The sequence below is a fragment of the Salmo salar genome, chromosome 02, assembly GCF_965601325.2.
Source record: "Salmo salar chromosome 02, fSalSal1, whole genome shotgun sequence".
NCBI classification, from domain to species: domain Eukaryota; kingdom Metazoa; phylum Chordata; class Actinopteri; order Salmoniformes; family Salmonidae; genus Salmo; species Salmo salar.
In genome coordinates this window covers 77,242,714-77,260,950 of record NC_138292.1, presented here as the reverse complement: position 1 = coordinate 77,260,950, position 18,237 = coordinate 77,242,714, and positions in this window count along the sequence as shown.

The window sequence follows — 18,237 nt, the reverse complement described above, 5'->3', positions numbered from 1 at the left end:
CAGGGCGCCATTTGGACTGCAAACAAGAACTCCCCTCACTTAAAACAAAAACACACAACTTTAAAAGGTTAAAGGTTCATTCCTGAATGTATATTACCTGGAAGCAGGACAAGGTTTCCCCAGACATTGTCTTCTCTCACAGTAGATGTGCTTCCAGGATTTTCTTTCCACAGAAATAGATTTACCTCCATATTGTAACAATGCTTGGAATGCTGGGACGTAGTTTTCAGAGGAGTAATTGTCCACAAATGTTTTAATCTGGATGAAAGAAGATTAGGGATAACTCATGGTCTCAAATAAACCAGTTGGTGCAGAAGATCAGACAAGTCTGGCTTTTTAAAGTGCAGAAACTACATTGATATGTTAAATATGTGACATTATACTGTCAGGCTCTGACTTCACCTTGGGTTGAATCACTAGATCTGTCTGGACCAGATCAGTGGATAGACTATTGTTGCTGAGGGATTAGTTCACATTCAGAAGGTGTTATGATTTAGATTCCCTTTGAATCAGACAAGTATTTCATATCTTTCTTCACCTGGAGTACATTGATTATGGTTGAGGCAAATTAGTTAAGAATCATTACAGTCAACCAAAATTGCTCTTGTACAGCTAACAGTATGGGGACACACACACGCACCCTACAAACACATCGATTTTGATATTTTAGTTTTTCTGCATTATTGATATGTTGTGGTAGAGTAGTGTGCAATAATGTGTTGTATTGTACATATGTTGTGGTAGAGTAGTGTGTAATAATGTGTTGTATTGTAGATATGTTGTGATAGAGTAGTGAGTAATTGTAATGGCTGTTGAAGGGAGTAGACCAAGGCGCAGCGTGGTTAGTGCTCATCATGACATTTATTCGAATGAACACTGAATCAAAAAAAATGACTAAACAGAAAATAACCACCCACAAAACCCAAAGGAAAACAGGCTTCCTAAGTATGGCTCCCAATCAGCGACAACGATGTACAGCTGTCCCTCATTGAGAGCCATACCAGGCCAAAACAAAGAAATACAAAAACATAGAAAAAAGGACATAGAATGCCCACCCTAGTCACACCCTGGCCTAACCAAAATAGAGAACAAAACCCTCTCTATGGCCAGGGCGTGACAGTACCCCCCCCCAAAGGTGCGGACTCCGACCGCAAAACTTAAACCTCTAGGGAAGGGTCCGGGTGGGCATCTATCCACGGTGGCGGCTCACCACTGGCTCACCCCACTTTGGTGGCGCCTCTAGAGTGGGGTCCCTCACCGTGGGTCCCGGACTGGCGGGCGACTCTGGCGGCGCCGGACAGGCGAGCGGCTTTGGCGGCGCCGGACAGGCGGGCGGTGCCGGACAGGCGGGCGGCTCTGGCAGCTCCGGACTGGCGGGCGGCTCTGGCGGCTCCGGACTGGCGTGCGGCTCTGGCGGCTCCGGACTGGCGTGCGGCTCTGGCGGCTCCGGACTGGCGTGTGGCTCTGGCGGCTCCGGACTGGCGTGCGGCTCTGGACTGGCGGGACTTTCAGTAGGCCTGGCTCTGGGCGCAGGCACAGGACTCACCAGGCTGGGGAGACATGCAGGAGGCCTGGCTCTGGGAGCAGGCACAGGATTCACCAGGCTGGGGAGACTTGCAGGAGGCCTGGCTCTGAGAGCAGGCACAGGACTCACCAGGCTGGGGAGACTTGCAGGAGGCCTGGCTCTGGGCACAGGCACAGGACTCACCAGGCTGGGGAGACATGCAGGAGGCCTGACTCTGGGAGCAGGCACAGGATAGACCGGGTCCTGGAGACGCACTGGAGGTCTGGAGAGCACGGCCTGCACAACCTGTCCTGGCTTGATGCCCACTCTAGCATGGCACTTGCGGGGGGCTGGTATCGACCGCACCGGACTGTGCGTGCGGATGGGCGAGACCGTGCGCACTTCCACATAGCACGGTGCTCTCCACGCCAAACGCTCCCCACAATAAGCACAAGGAGTTGGCTTAGGTCTATTGCCTGACTTACCCCAACTCCCCATGTGCCCCCTCCCCAAAAAATTCTGGGGCTGCCTCTCAGGTTCCCGTAGCTCCCTTAACTTGTCCTCCCAGAACCGACGTTCTGACTACCATGTCCATTCTTCTCCCCGATGCTCCAATCCACACTGCTTGGTCTTCTTGTGGTGGGTGGTTCTGTAACGGCTGTTGAAGGGAGTAGACCAAGGCGCAGTGTGGTTAGTGCTCATCATGACATTTATTAGAATGAACACTGAATCAAAAAAACTAAAGTGCAACAGCTAAACAGTTCTGTCAGGTAACAAATGACTAAACAGAAAATAACCACCCACAAAACCCAAAGGAAAACAGGCTACCTAAGTATGGCTCCCAATCAGCGACAACGATGTACAGCTGTCCCTGATTGAGAGCCATACCAGGCCAAAACAAAGAAATACAAAAACATAGAAAAAAGGATATAGAATGCCCACCCTAGTCACACCCTGGCCTAACCAAAATAGAGAACAAAACCCTCTCTATGGCCAGGGCGTGACAGTAATAATGTGTTGTATTGTAGATATGTTGTGGTAGAGTAGTGAGTAATAATGTGTTGTATTGTAGATACAGTGCAGTCGGAAAGTATTCAGAAACCTTTACTTTTTCCATATTTTGTTACATTACAGACTTATTCTAAAATGGATTAAATAAATACAAATCCTCATCAATCTACACACAATACTCCATAATGACATCACAATACCCCATAATGACATCACAATACCCTATAATAACATCACAATACCCCATAATGACATCACACTACCCCAAAATGACAAAGAGAAAACAGGTTTTTAGACATAAAAAAACAGATGTCATGACTCTCCATGACTATCCTTGAGCATCCTCAGATCAGGTCATCAACATTTCCCACCTCTCCTGAGTGGCGCAGTGGTCTCAGGCACAACATCTCAGTGCAAGAGGTGTGACTACAGTCCCTGGTGCGAATCCAGGCTGTTTCACATCTGGCTGTGATTGGGAGTCCCGTAGCATGGTGCACAACAAGATAAAGATAGAGACAGCTGCTGCCTTCATACAGACTTGAAATCATTGGCCACTTTAATATATGGATCACTAGTCACTTTAACCTCTTACATCTAGACGTTCCGCTAGCGGAACACCTGCTCCAATATGGCGCGAATTACAAATTCCTCAAAAATACAAAAACTTCAATTTTTCAAACATATGACTATTTCACAGCATTTTAAAGACAAGACTCTCCTTTATCTAACCACACTGTCCGATTTCAAAAAGGCTAAACATTAGATTATGTCAGCAGAGTACCAAGCCAGAAATAATCAGACACCCGTTTTTCAAGCTAGCATATAATGTCACAAAAACCCAGAAGACAGCTAAATGCAGCACTAACCTTTGATGATCTTCATCAGATGACACACCTAGGACATTATGTTATACAATACATGCATGTTTTGTTCAATCAAGTTCATATTTATATCAAAAAACTGCTTTTTACATTAGCATGTGACGTTCAGAACTAGCATACCCCCCGCAAACTTCCGGGGAATTTGCTAACAATTTACTAAATTACTCACGATAAACGTTCACAAAAAGCAGAACAATTATTTTAAGAATTATAGATACAGAACTCCTCTATGCACTCGATATGTCCGATTTTAAAATAGCTTTTTGGTGAAAGCACATTTTGCAATATTCTAAGTACATAGCCCAGCCATCACGGGCTAGCTATTTAGACACCCGGCAAGTTTAGCACTCACCAATATCAGATTTACTATTACAAAAGTTTGATTACCTTTTGTTGTCTTCGTCAGAATGCACTCCCAGGACTGCTACTTCAATAACAAATGTTGGTTTGGTCCAAAATAATCCATCGTTATATCCGAATAGCGGCGTTTTGTTCGTGCGTTCCAGAAACTATCCGAAATGGTAAATCAGGGTCGCGCGCATGGCGCAATTCGTGACAAAAAAAATCTAAATATTCCATTACCGTACTTCGAAGCATGTCAACCGCTGTTTAAAATCCATTTTTATGCCATTTTTCTCATAAAAAAGCGATAATATTCAGACTGGGAATCTGCGGTTAGGTAAACAGAGGAAAGAAAAGAAAGCTTTCGGTCGACGCGGGCACGAGCCTGAGTCTCACAGTACTGTAACCAGCCACTACCCAAACGCGCTACTTTTTTTCAGCCAGAGCCTGCAAAGCCACGATTCAGCATTTTGCCGCCTTCTGAGAGCCCATGGGAGCCGTAGGAAGTGTCACGTAACAGCAGGATCCTTTGTTTTGGATAGAGATGACAAAGAAGGCCAAGAAATGGTCAGAGAGGGCGCTTCCTGTTTGGAATCTTCTCAGGTTTTGGCCTGCCAAATGAGTTCTGTTATACTCACAGACACCATTCAAACAGTTTTAGAAACTTTAGGGTGTTTTCTATCCAAAGCCAATAATTATATGCATATTCTATTTACTGGGCAGGAGTAGTAACCAGATTAAATCGGGTACGTTTTTTATCCAGCCGTGTCAATACTGCCCCCTAGGTAGAACCATTTTCAGGGGGTTATATGAATAACCCTACATAGAGTGTTCTAGGTAGAACCCTCTGCAAACCGAAGAATTGTATATGGTTCTACTTAGCACAATTTTCCTAAGAGTGCAGTGTCTACATAGTTCTAATATCAGACTATTTAATCTACACTTACATTTCAGAAGAACAGACAAGTATGTCAGACAGTTTGTCTCTCTCTGCTTCTGAGGCCCCTCAGTCCACACACACACACACACACACACACACACACACACACACACACACACACACACACACACACACCACACACACACACACACACACACACACACACACACACACACACACACACACACACACACACACACACACACCTATCTGCTGAGAAGGCTGTCATCTAAATAGTTTGTAAACAGTGATATTGGACGCCTCAGGAACTGACAATAGTCTTACTGTGCTGAATCTGTTGAAACAGGTGTGAGACATTTTCTCCTGTTCACGCGTCAGGTACTTATAATCCTCATCCAGGGTCAACCTGGACACAGGAAACAGTCACACACTGTTCTGTTCCCCTACAGCACCACCACATGCTGTGGTCACTACACTGTTCTGTTCCCCTACACCACCACCACATGCTGTGGTCACTTCACTGTTCTGTTCCCCTACACCACCACCACATGCTGTGGTCACTACACTGTTCTGTTCCCCTACACCACCACCACATGCTGTGGTCACTACACTGTTCTGTTCCCCTACACCACCACCACATGCCGTGGTCACTACACTGCTCTGTTCCCCTACACCACCACCACATGCTGTGGTCACTACACTGTTCTGTTCCCCTACACCACCACCACATGCTGTGGTCACTACACTGTTCTGTTCCCCTACACCACCACCACATGCTGTGGTCACTACACTGTTCTGTTCCCCTACACCACCACCACATGCTGTGGTCACTTCACTGTTCTTTTCCCCTACACCACCACCACATGCTGTGGTCACTACACTGTTCTGTTCCCCTACACCACCACCACATGTTGTGGTCACTACACTGCTCTGTTCCCCTACACCACCACCACATGCTGTGGTCACTTCACTGTTCTGTTCCCCACTCAGCACCACCACATGCTGTGGTCACTTCACTGTTCTGTTCCCCTACAGCAGCACCACCACCACCACATGCTGTGGTCACTTCACTGTTCTGTTCCCCTACAGCAGCACCACATGCTGTGGTCACTTCACTGTTCTACATTCATTTCACTCAGTTCATGAGGATGATGTAATAGAGGTATAGAAGAGATGTTAGAGGGTCAATTCACCACTTTTAAAGTTGATTATCTCTCCAGCACCAGAAGACTCATATATTCAATGTTACCAGTGTCTTAGCAAATCAAATGGATTTTATAAAGTTATTTTTATATAAGCAGTTGTCACAAAGTGCTTTACAGAAACCCAACCTAAAACCACAGAGAGCAAAGCAGAGGCAGAAGCACAGTGGCTAGGGAATACTCTAGAAGGCAGGAACCTAAGAAGAAACCTAGAGAGGAACCAGGCTCCCAGGGGTGGCCCTGGCTGTTCTGGGTAGATAATATAGTCTAGGTCCACTCACATTCCAGAAGAGGAGTTCGCTGGGCGGCTCTTCACTCTCCTCCCCTGCTTCCTTTCCTTCTCAGAGGCAGCAATTTCTAGTCTCAATCATTATTTGTATTAACTTTTCAAAAATGTTAAAAAAAAATATTTTTGCTTTGCTCTTATGGGGTATTGTGTGTAGATTAATGGGGGGAAAATTATGAAATACATTTTAAGTCTGTAACGTAACAAAATGTGAAAAAAGTCAAGTGGTCTGAATAGTTTCTGAATGCACTGTATAGGCCTCAGGCAGAGACAATAAGAAGACACAGTGGCAGAATAAATTCAACCACACCTTTGTTTCATCACAAGACTGGAGAGCAACATCTGTCCAGTGGAGTCCACAAAGGACATTACATGTACACCACTTCAACAAATCACCTCTGCTTAGTCTAATACAGTGACAACGAAAAGATACCAAACACAATTTTGTCCAATCAACGTAAGCAAAACGTAAACTAAATATAATGTGACTGTCCATGGTTCTGATTTCTGTGTGTGTGTGTTCGTGCAAGAAGAAAAACATGTTGACTCACCATACTTGTAGATTAACGCCAATGCCATCATCCTCTCTTTCAGAATAAACGGTCTATTATTTTTAGTTGTCCTAGACTACCGGCTAAAATGCTTGCCTGGTAGCCTAACCTCCATTCATGGGCAACGTTATCTAGTTAACATTAGTGTCACGTCCTGGTCAGTATAAGGTTAATTGTTTTTGTAGTTTGGTCAGGACGTGGCAGAGGGTATTTGTTTTATGTGGTTCGGGGTGTTGTGTTTGTGTAAAGGGTGTTTGATTTAGTATTTCCAGGTTTTGGTTTATGTTTAGTTAATTCTAGGGTTGGTCTAGTGTGTGTGTTTCTATGTTTGGTTGATTGGGGTTGGGACTCTCAGTTGAAGGCAGGTGTTGTCTATCTGCCTTTGATTGAGAGTCCCATATATTAGGGTGTGTTTGTATGTGTTGTTTGTGGGTGATTATTCTGTGTATAGCCTTGTGCCTTACCAGACTGTTTATTTGTCGAGTGTTCGTTTTTCGTGTTTTGTTATTTTGTATGTTCATTTTTGAGATTAATTAAAAATCAAGATGAGCATTCACGTACCTGCTGCGTTTTGGTCCTCCATTTCTACCGACAACAGCCGTGACAGAATCACCCACCACCAAAGGACCAAGCAGCAGAGGAAGGAGCAGACGGAGTTCGAGTTGGACTGGCGGGAGAAGTGGACTTGGGAGGAAGTTCTGGACGGGGCCGGACCTTGGCACCAGGCTGGGGATTATCGACGCCCGCAGTGGGAAATTGAGGCAGCCAAGGCAGAGAGGCGGTGGTACGAGGCCAAGTACGCGCTGAAGGAGAAGCATGAGAGGCACCCCCAAGAAAATTTTGGGGGGGGGCACACGGGTAGTTTGGCTAGGCGTAAGAAGAGCCGGAAGCCAGCTACTCGTGGTTATATGGAGGAGCGTATGGGGTGGAGAGCGCTATGTTTCGCTGAGGAGCGCACTATCTCACCCATACGCACGCACAGTCCGGTGCGCGTTATTCCAGCCCCTCGCAGGTGCCGTGCTAGAGCGGGCATCCAGCCTGGTAGGAGGATGCCTGCGCAGCGCATCTGGTCGCCGGTACGCCTCCGAGGACCAGGCTACCCAACTCCCGCTCTACGCACGGCTACCATCAGGCCCCTGCACAGCCCAGTCTGCCCTGTACGAGCACCCCGCTCGTACAGGGCTACTAGTTCCATCCAGCCAAGGCGGGTTGTGCAGGAGGTAAGATTTAGACCGGCTGTGCGCCTCCATAGCCCTGGGTTTCCAGCTCCTGTCTCTCGTGCGGACCCGGAAGTGCGTCAACCCAGTCCGACTCGTCCTGTTCCCGCTCCCCGCACTAGCCTGGAGGTGCGTGTACATAATCTGGTAAGCCCAGTACCAGCACCACGCACCAGGCTACAAGTGCGTCAACCCAGCCTCGCCAGTCAACAGTCTTCATCAGAGCTGCCCGCCAGTCAACAGTCTTCATCAGAGCTGCCCGCCAGTCAACAGTCATCATCAGAGCTGCCCGCCAGTCAACAGTCATCATCAGAGCTGCCCGCCAGTCAACAGTCATCGTCAGAGCTGCCCGCCAGTCAACAGTCATCGTCAGAGCTGCCCGCCAGTCAACAGTCATCGTCAGAGCTGCCCGCCAGTCAACAGTCATCGTCAGAGCTGCCCGCCAGTCAACAGTCATCGTCAGAGCTGCCCGCCAGTCAACAGTCATCGTCAGAGCTGCCCGCCAGTCAACAGTCGTCAGAGCTGCCCGCCAGTCAACAGTCGTCAGAGCTGCCCGCCAGTCAACAGTCGTCAGAGCTGCCCGCCAGTCAACAGTCGCCAGAGAGGTCAGACTGCGCTGAACTGCCGGAGTGGTCAGACTGCGCTGAACTGCCGGAGTGGCCAGACTGCGCTGAACTGCCGGAGTGGACAGACTGCGCTGAACTGCCGGAGTGGCCAGACTGCGCTGAACTGCCGGAGTGGCCAGACTGCGCTGAACTGCCGGAGTGGCCAGACTGCGCTGAACTGCCGGAGTGGACAGACTGCGCTGAACTGCCGGAGTGGCCAGACTGCGCTGAACTGCCCGGAGTGGTAAGACTGCGCTGAACTGCCGGAGTGGTCAGACTGCGCTGAACTGCCGGAGTGGTCAGACTGCGCTGAACTGCCGGAGTGGCCAGACTGCCCTGAACTGCCGGAGTGGCCAGACTGCCCTGAACTGCCGGAGTGGCCAGACTGCCCTGAACTGCCGGAGTGGTCAGACTGCCCTGAACTGCCGGAGTGGCCAGACTGCCCTGAACTGCCGGAGTGGCCAGACTGCCCTGAACTGCCGGAGTGGCCCGAGTGGCCAGACTGCCCAGACTGTCCCGAATTGCCAGACTGCCCAGACTGTCCCGAATTGCCAGACTGCCCAGACTGTCCCGAATTGCCAGACTGCCCAGACTGTCCCGAATTGCCAGACTGCCCAGACTGTCCCGAATTGCCAGACTGCCCAGACTCTCCCGAATTGCCAGACTGCCCCGACTGCCCCCCGGCGATGCCAGACTGGTCCGACTGCCCCTCGGCGATGCCAGAGTGGCCCGACAGCCTGGAACGGCCGGAGCCAGAGCCACCTCCAGAAATAGGTGGGTTGGGGAGGGGGGGTGTAGCACAGTGCCGTCGTTGACGGCAGCCACCCTCCCTTCCCTCCCTTTAGAAAAGGGGAATTTTTTTTTGGTGTTGCTTGGGGTTATTTTTTAAGGTGCTTCTGGGGTAGCACCTTTAAGGGGGGGGGGTACTGTCACGTCCTGGTCAGTATAAGGTTAATTGTTTTTGTAGTTTGGTCAGGACGTGGCAGAGGGTATTTGTTTTATGTGGTTCGGGGTGTTGTGTTTGTGTAAAGGGTGTTTGATTTAGTATTTCCGGGTTTTGGTTTATGTTTAGTTAATTCTAGGGTTGGTCTAGTGTGTGTGTTTCTATGTTTGGTTGATTGGGGTTGGGACTCTCAGTTGAAGGCAGGTGTTGTCTATCTGCCTTTGATTGAGAGTCCCATATATTAGGGTGTGTTTGTATGTGTTGTTTGTGGGTGATTATTCTGTGTATAGCCTTGTGCCTTACCAGACTGTTTATTTGTCGAGTGTTCGTTTTTTCGTGTTTTGTTATTTTGTATGTTCATTTTTGAGATTAATTAAAAATCAAGATGAGCATTCACGTACCTGCTGCGTTTTGGTCCACATTTTCTGATGACGATTTCGCATTATCGTCAGAAGACGAAGACAATTGTGACAATTAGCCTTCTACATCTAGCTACATAATTATTGAACTTCCATCCTCTCAGGCCAGGGGTACAACAATGTATGAATTAATGGTTGGATCAGTATCGCTGTTATAATCATTGGCCAGTATGGAGAATTAAGTAAAACCACAAGTCCAAATCCCTAGCTCCATCTTAATTTAGGAAAGGGACTATTTTAGCTAGCCGCCGCCACACAGAGAACACCAGTAGCTACCCTCACACAGAGAACACCAGTAGCCTACCTTCACACAGAGAACACCAGTAGCCTACCCTCACACAGAGAACACCAGTAGTCTACCCTCACACAGAGAACACCAGTAGCCTACCTTCACACAGAGAACACCAGTAGCCTACCCTCACACAGAGAACACCAGCAGCCTACCCTCACCCAGAGAACACCAGTAGCCTACCTTCACACAGAGAACACCAGTAGCCTACCCTCCACACAGAGAACACCAGTAGACTACCCTCACACAGAGAACACCAGTAGCCTACCTTGACACAGAGAACACCAGTAGTCTACCCTCACACAGAGAACACCGGTAGTCTACCCTCACACAGAGAACACCGGTAGTCTACCCTCCACACAGAGAACACCAGTAGTCTACCCTCACACAGAGAACACCGGTAGTCTACCCTCACACAGAGAACACCAGTAGTCTACCCTCACACAGAGAACACCGGTAGTCTACCCTCCACACAGAGAACACCAGTAGTCTACCCCCCACACAGAGAACACCAGTAGTCTACCCTCCACACAGAGAACACCAGTAGTCTACCCTCCACACAGAGAACACCAGTAGCCTACCTTCACACAGAGAACACCAGTAGTCTACCCTCACACAGAGAGCACCAGTAGTCTACCCTCACACAGAGAACACCAGTAGACTACCCTCACACAGAGAACACCAGTAGTCTACCCTCACACAGAGAACACCAGTAGTCTACCCTCACACAGAGAACACCGGTTGTCTACCCTCACACAGAGAACACCAGTAGTCTACCCTCACACAGAGAACACCAGTAGTCTACCCTCCACACAGAGAACACCAGTAGTCTACCCTCCACACAGAGAACACCAGTAGTCTACCCTCACACAGAGAACACCAGTAGACTACCCTCCACACAGAGAACACCAGTAGTCTACCCTCACACAGAGAACACCAGTAGTCTACCCTCCACACAGAGAACACCAGTAGTCTATCCTCACACAGAGAACACCAGTAGTCCACCCTCACACAGAGAACACCGGTAGTCTACCCTCACACAGAGAACACCAGTAGTCTACCCTCACACAGAGAACACCGGTAGTCTACCCTCCACACAGAGAACACCAGTAGTCTACCCTCACACAGAGAACACCGGTAGTCTACCCTCACACAGAGAACACCAGTAGTCTACCCTCACACAGAGAACACCGGTAGTCTACCCTCACACAGAGAACACCGGTAGTCTACCCTCCACACAGAGAACACCAGTAGTCTACCCTCACACAGAGAACACCGGTAGTCTACCCTCACACAGAGAACACCAGTAGTCTACCCTCACACAGAGAACACCGGTAGTCTACCCTCCACACAGAGAACACCAGTAGTCTACCCCCCACACAGAGAACACCAGTAGTCTACCCTCCACACAGAGAACACCAGTAGTCTACCCTCCACACAGAGAACACCAGTAGCCTACCTTCACACAGAGAACACCAGTAGTCTACCCTCACACAGAGAACACCAGTAGTCTACCCTCACACAGAGAACACCAGTAGACTACCCTCACACAGAGAACACCAGTAGTCTACCCTCACACAGAGAACACCAGTAGTCTACCCTCACACAGAGAACACCGGTAGTCTACCCTCACACAGAGAACACCAGTAGTCTACCCTCACACAGAGAACACCAGTAGTCTACCCTCCACACAGAGAACACCAGTAGTCTACCCTCCACACAGAGAACACCAGTAGTCTACCCTCCACACAGAGAACACCAGTAGTCTACCCTCCACACAGAGAACACCAGTAGTCTACCCTCACGCAGAGAACACCAGTAGTCTACCCTCCACACAGAGAACACCAGTAGACTACCCTCACACAGAGAACACCAGTAGTCTACCCTCCACACAGAGAACACCAGTAGTCTACCCTCCACACAGAGAACACCAGTAGTCTACCCTCACACAGAGAACACCAGTAGTCTACCCTCCACACAGAGAACACCAGTAGACTACCCTCACACAGAGAACACCAGTAGACTACCCTCACACAGAGAACACCAGTAGACTACCCTCACACAGAGAACACCAGTAGACTACCCTCACACAGAGAACACCAGTAGGCTACCCTCACACAGAGAACACCAGTAGCCTACCCTCACACAGAGAACACCAGTAGACTACCCTCACACAGAGAACACCAGTAGACTACCCTCACACAGAGAACACCAGTAGACTACCCTCACACAGAGAACACCAGTAGGCTACCCTGGCGCACCTGAAAAACAAAGCAATGAGCATTCTGAACAACTAACTGACAAAAGCAAACAATGACAAATCAACGGATAAATATGATGCTTTGTAATAAAGGCTATTTCTATCAAGGGCACATGGCAAACAAATGGTGAAAATGAGCAACTACAAAGGAAAACATAGGAGTTTAAAGGAGCTCAGCTGATGGTGACATTCAGCACTACTGAGTGGACAGCACCGCTGTCTAGCCAGCTATAGAATTCTACAGTATACCAGTTGTGGACAGGGAGACTGTTTATTTAGAGACCAATATACCACGGCTTAAGGCTGTGTCCAGGCACTCCGTGTTGCATCATGCTAAGAACAGCCAGTGGCCCTGGCTGTACCGGGGAGATAATAGAGATTATAAACTGGGTGGTTCGAGCCCTGAATGCTGACAGACATGGTAGACTAGCCGTATACCACACCCCCTTGGGCCTTATTGATTAAACATACTCTATGTCCACTCCTAGTGGTGGTCCTGGCTGTACCAGGGAGATAATATAGAATATACTCCATGTCCACTCATATCCACTCTGAGGGGTGTCCCTGGCTGCACCAGGTAGAGAATATAGAATATACTCTATGTCCACTCATATCCACTCTGAGGGGTGTCCCTGGCTGTACCAGGTAGAGAATAGATAATATACTCTGTCCACTCATATCCACTCTGAGGGGTGTCCCTGGCTGTAACAGGTAGATATTAGAGAATATACTCTATGTTCACTCACATTCCAAAAGAGGTGCTGGGGAGTTCGCTGGACGGCACTTCACTCTCCTCCCCTGCTGGCTTCCTTTCCTTCTCAGAGGCAGCTACCGCCTATACACACACACACATACGCGCACACACACACACACACCCATTGCACAACCACACACATGGCACTGTAACTGCTTGATATCAAACTAGGTTAGGGTCTTGGCCTGTAACAAAACATTATGGATGAGACAGTCATTGTTGAGAACACTATGTCTCTTACCATGTCTCTTGACAATATCTCCTGATTGAAATCGCAAAAGTTTACCAGCTACAATGTAGATGAACTATATCAGCCTTCTTCACTCCTTCGAATGACGTGCAAAGTGCTAGCTATGAATTAATAGGATATTAATGCTTTATGAATTCATAGCAAGATTAGAATATAGACCTTATAATGTAGACCTATGAACTACTACATGAAAGTTTGTTGCGCATTAATGTTGTTGTTTGACTGTACAATTTGTTGGTCCTTCATGTTGTTGTTTGACTGTAAAGTTTGTTGCTCCTTCATGTTGCTGTATGACTGAAAAGTTTGTTTCTATTTTAAATCCACTTAAAATAAAGTTTGATTAGATCCCTCTCTCCATCTATTGCTACTGGTCAATCCTTCCTCTGACCAACAATAGGCTACATACAGTATACTGCATAAACAGCCACTAGACCAAGTAGGGTGATGCATTGGAAAGGGCTGGAATAGTGGATAGAATGGTAGTTGGGTTGGCTGGAATAGTGGATAGAATGGTAGGTAGGTTGGCTGGAATAGTGGATAGAATGGTAGGTAGGTTGGCTGGAATAGTGGATAGAATGGCAGGTAGGTTGGCTGGAATAGTGGATAGAATGGAAGATGGGTTGGCTGGAATAGTGGATAGAATGGAAGCTGGGTTGGCTGGAATAGTGGATAGAATGGAAGCTGGGTTGGCTGGAATAGTGGATAGAATGGAAGCTGGGTTGGCTGGAATAGTGGATAGAATGGAAGCTGGGTTGACTGGAATAGTGAATAGAATGGAAGCTGGGTTGGCTGGAATAGTGAATATAATGGAAACTGGGTTGGCTGGAATAGTGGATATAATGGAAGCTGGGTTGGCTGGAATAGTGGATAGAATAGTAGGTAGGTTGGCTGGAATAGTGGATAGAATGGTAGTTGGGTTGGCTGGAATAGTGAATATAATGGAATACATGATGGAAGACATGAACTGAGTCAGACAGTAATACAGAGATGTACCGTATGTAGAATGATAGTTTCATAAAGTTCATGGAAAATACACAACACTTTGACCCTTGTAGAAACCTTGTCAGTCTGAGGGACATAACGTCTTATTGTGCTGCTAATCTGTTACACGTGTGCCTGTATGTGTGGGCATGCTAGCATGTTCAGTGGTTGCATGTGTGTTTCAGCATTTGTGTGTCCGTCTGTGTGGGTGTATGAATGTGTGTGTGTGTGTGCTTTCTATGGTGTGTGCGACTGTGTGTGGCATAGGGGCCAGCCGGGCCCTGCTCCCCTCCTACACTCCGCTGTGTAAAGCATGTGTGTGTGTTTGCATGCTAGTGTGTGTGTGTGTGTGTGTGTGTGTGTGTGTGTGTGTGTGTGTGTGTGTGTGTGTGTGTGTGTGTGTGTGTGTGTGTGTGTGTTTAACATCGTGCCCATCCAAGCTGAGCGCTGCTTCCCTCCACTCCTCTGTGTTAAGCTGTGTTCCAGTGAGACAGTCTGGTCAGTCTGTGTGTATGACAGAGGAAATAACATACCTTTACAGACCTCTACTACTACACAGTGTTACACTACACAGGACAGACCTCTACTACTACACAGTGTTACACTACACAGGACAGAGCTCTACTAATACACAGTGTTACAATACACAGGACAGACCTCGACAACTACACAGTGTTACACTACACAGGACAGACCTCTACTACTACACAGTGTTACACTACACAGGACAGACCTCTACTAATACACAGTGTTACAATACACAGGACAGAGCTCTACAACTACACAGTGTTACACTACACAGGACAGACCTCTACTACTACACAGTGTTACACTACACAGGACAGACCTCTACTACTACACAGTGTTACACTACACAGGACAGACCTCTACTAATACACAGTGTTACACTACACAGGACAGACCTCTACTAATACACAGTGTTACACTACACAGGACAGAGCTCTACTAATACACAGTGTTACACTACACAGGACAGACCTCTACAACTACACAGTGTTACACTACACAGGACAGACCTCTACTAATGCATAGTGTTACACTACACAGGACAGACCTCTACTAATACACAGTGTTACACTACACAGGAGAGACCTCTACTAATGCACAGTGTTACACTACACAGGACAGACCTCTACTAATACACAGTGTTACACTACACAGGACAGACCTCTACTAATGCACAGTGTTACACTACACAGGACAGACCTCTACTAATACACAGTGTTACAATACACAGGACAGACCTCTACAACTACACAGTGTTACACTACACAGGACAGACCTCTACTAATACACAGTGTTACACTACACAGGACAGACCTCTACTAATACACAGTGTTACACTACACAGGACAGACCTCTACTACTACACAGTGTTACACTACACAGGACAGACCTCTACTAATACACAGTTTTACACTACACAGGACAGGACTATTCATACTGTCCACTGGTACAGAGCAGCAGAGTCCTCTGGGGTTTGGAATAGTCAGTATTGTCATGATTATCTCTGTAACTCTTTTATCATTTCAGAATGGCTGTGTTGATTCTGTTGCTTTCAAAATATATTTTATATTTGAGATTCTTCGAAGTAGCCACCCTTTGCCTTCATGACAGCCTTGCACACTCTTTTCCCCACCTGTTTATACAATAGGCAGGTAATGAACTGAACATTCACTGATCATGTCACCTAAGGTTAGTGGGAGGTGGAATCCATGTTGCACAGATGTCAGTTTCACAAAATGTGTTCTGTTGATCAGGGAAGAGAAGGGGGTGGTTAGGGCATAGTTACATTCTTTACCCCACCATGACATCACAAACCTAATCATAATAGTCACGTTCCAGACCGACAACAATCCAGACGCCTGTCAGATCTCACAACGCCTGAATAAGTGTTTATCATATCAGCTAAACACGTCATACGCTACGCAATCTGATGCCAGACTGTGCAGTCCAAGACATGGCATGCAACATTGGTTGAAGCAATCTAACGTCAGCAATGTAGTCAGGCAGGAACACGACCAGAGTTACAACCTTTATACAGGTGAGATGTTCGGAGGACAGTTAAAAAAAAAAATGAAACGTGTTATGCAATTTTGAACCGAATTTCAACACCAAAAAATTGAATTTGCTCAAATTTAAATCACTTTTGAGTTGTCATTATGTGTCGCTTCAAAGAATGACTATAGACAACATCTTTTGAATTGATTGAATCCTCATATTGTGCATTTTCTGGTCATCAAATGCATTGTAACTTATGATTATGTGTCATGGTGCAACATAGACGCAGGGAGTCAGGAAGCAGGTGGTGATTTTAATAATAACAAAACAAGAGAAACGTCTGGACATGAAAACTGAACCAATACTGCCTGAAGAGTGATGCTAGGGAGTGCTAGATGAAGGGGAAGTAATCAAATCAAATCAAATGTTATTCGTCACATGGTTAGCAGATGTTAATGCGATTGTAGCGATTGTAGCAAAATGCTTGAGGTGTAGCGAAATGCTTGTAGTGATAGTGATGAAGTCCAGGTGTGATAGTGTCATGACGTTGCCCTCTTTGGGTACAGCGAGCATTTTTGTATATCTTTTGTTTATGCTTTCATTCCTTTTCGGGTCAGTTCCATAAACAAAGTCCCCATACAACCATCACTTAGTGCCACAACGCTACTCATTGGGGAATGAATGTAATTATATATATTTCATGAGTGTGTGTGCGTTGTTAACATCTGCCTAAGTTACTGCCCAGATCTTCCAGTCTGGACGACGGGTCCGGAACGGCGACCCCGAATCCGGACACCCACGGCCTATCCTTGTGGCGGCATGCCCGTTGTCAGAGAGCCTACCAAGGTAAACCACCAGAGGGGGGGACTGCAACGGCGATCAACAACCAGGACATCCCCTGGCACTTCCTGGGGTACTTTGCAGCTTTCAGGGAACCTACCAAGGTACACCACTAGAGGGGACCACAACAGCGATCACCAACCGGACATCACTGCCCATCCTTGTGGTGGACTGCTCCACTTTCAGAGAGCCTACCAAGTTCAACCACCAGAGGGGACTGCAATGATGATCTACAAATGGGACATCACGTGGTCATGATTTTATGTTGATTTGTAACTTGCAGGATAAACAAGATCCAAAACACCAGGGGGGGTATGTCATGACGTTGCCCTCTTTGGGTACAGCGAGTACAGTTGACCCCCTCCCCCTGCACCTCCCCCTGCACTTCTTCACCATCTCCCTCTGTCTCCTACACCCAGGCTGCTGTGGTCAGAAGGGGTCGTAAATTCCTAAGAAAATGTCCTGCCTCATGGCCACAGTATAAAGAGACAGAGTGTTTTCATGGAGAGAACAAAGGATTCTTCTACCTCACAGAATTGGAGAACCGAACGACATTTATGTTATGGAGAAGGTATAAAAGATCGGTGAAGAATCCAGCTACGAACTGGTACAATTTTGTGAAACTCATGAGAGACAATATGGCCATATTACCATAATAATGTTTATATACTAGCCTCAGCTATGAGACTTACATCTAAATGGTTGTATAAAATGAATGAATAAGGATAGAACTGTTTGTGATATTATGCAATGTGATTTTGGACTGTTAATGAAGGAAACTCCAATTCCCTTTGGAGTCTTAACTAAGTCATCGGCACGCCCCCAGGGACACAGACAGGACCTGGCGTCATGTGACAGCCTTTTCTACATTCAGTATATAAACCCCCACCCAGGGTTTCTTTCCTTAGACCAGGCCTCCACTCCATTACGAGTTGGCTAATAGGTTTGACCATGCATCCCTCTACTGAACTTTAACCAT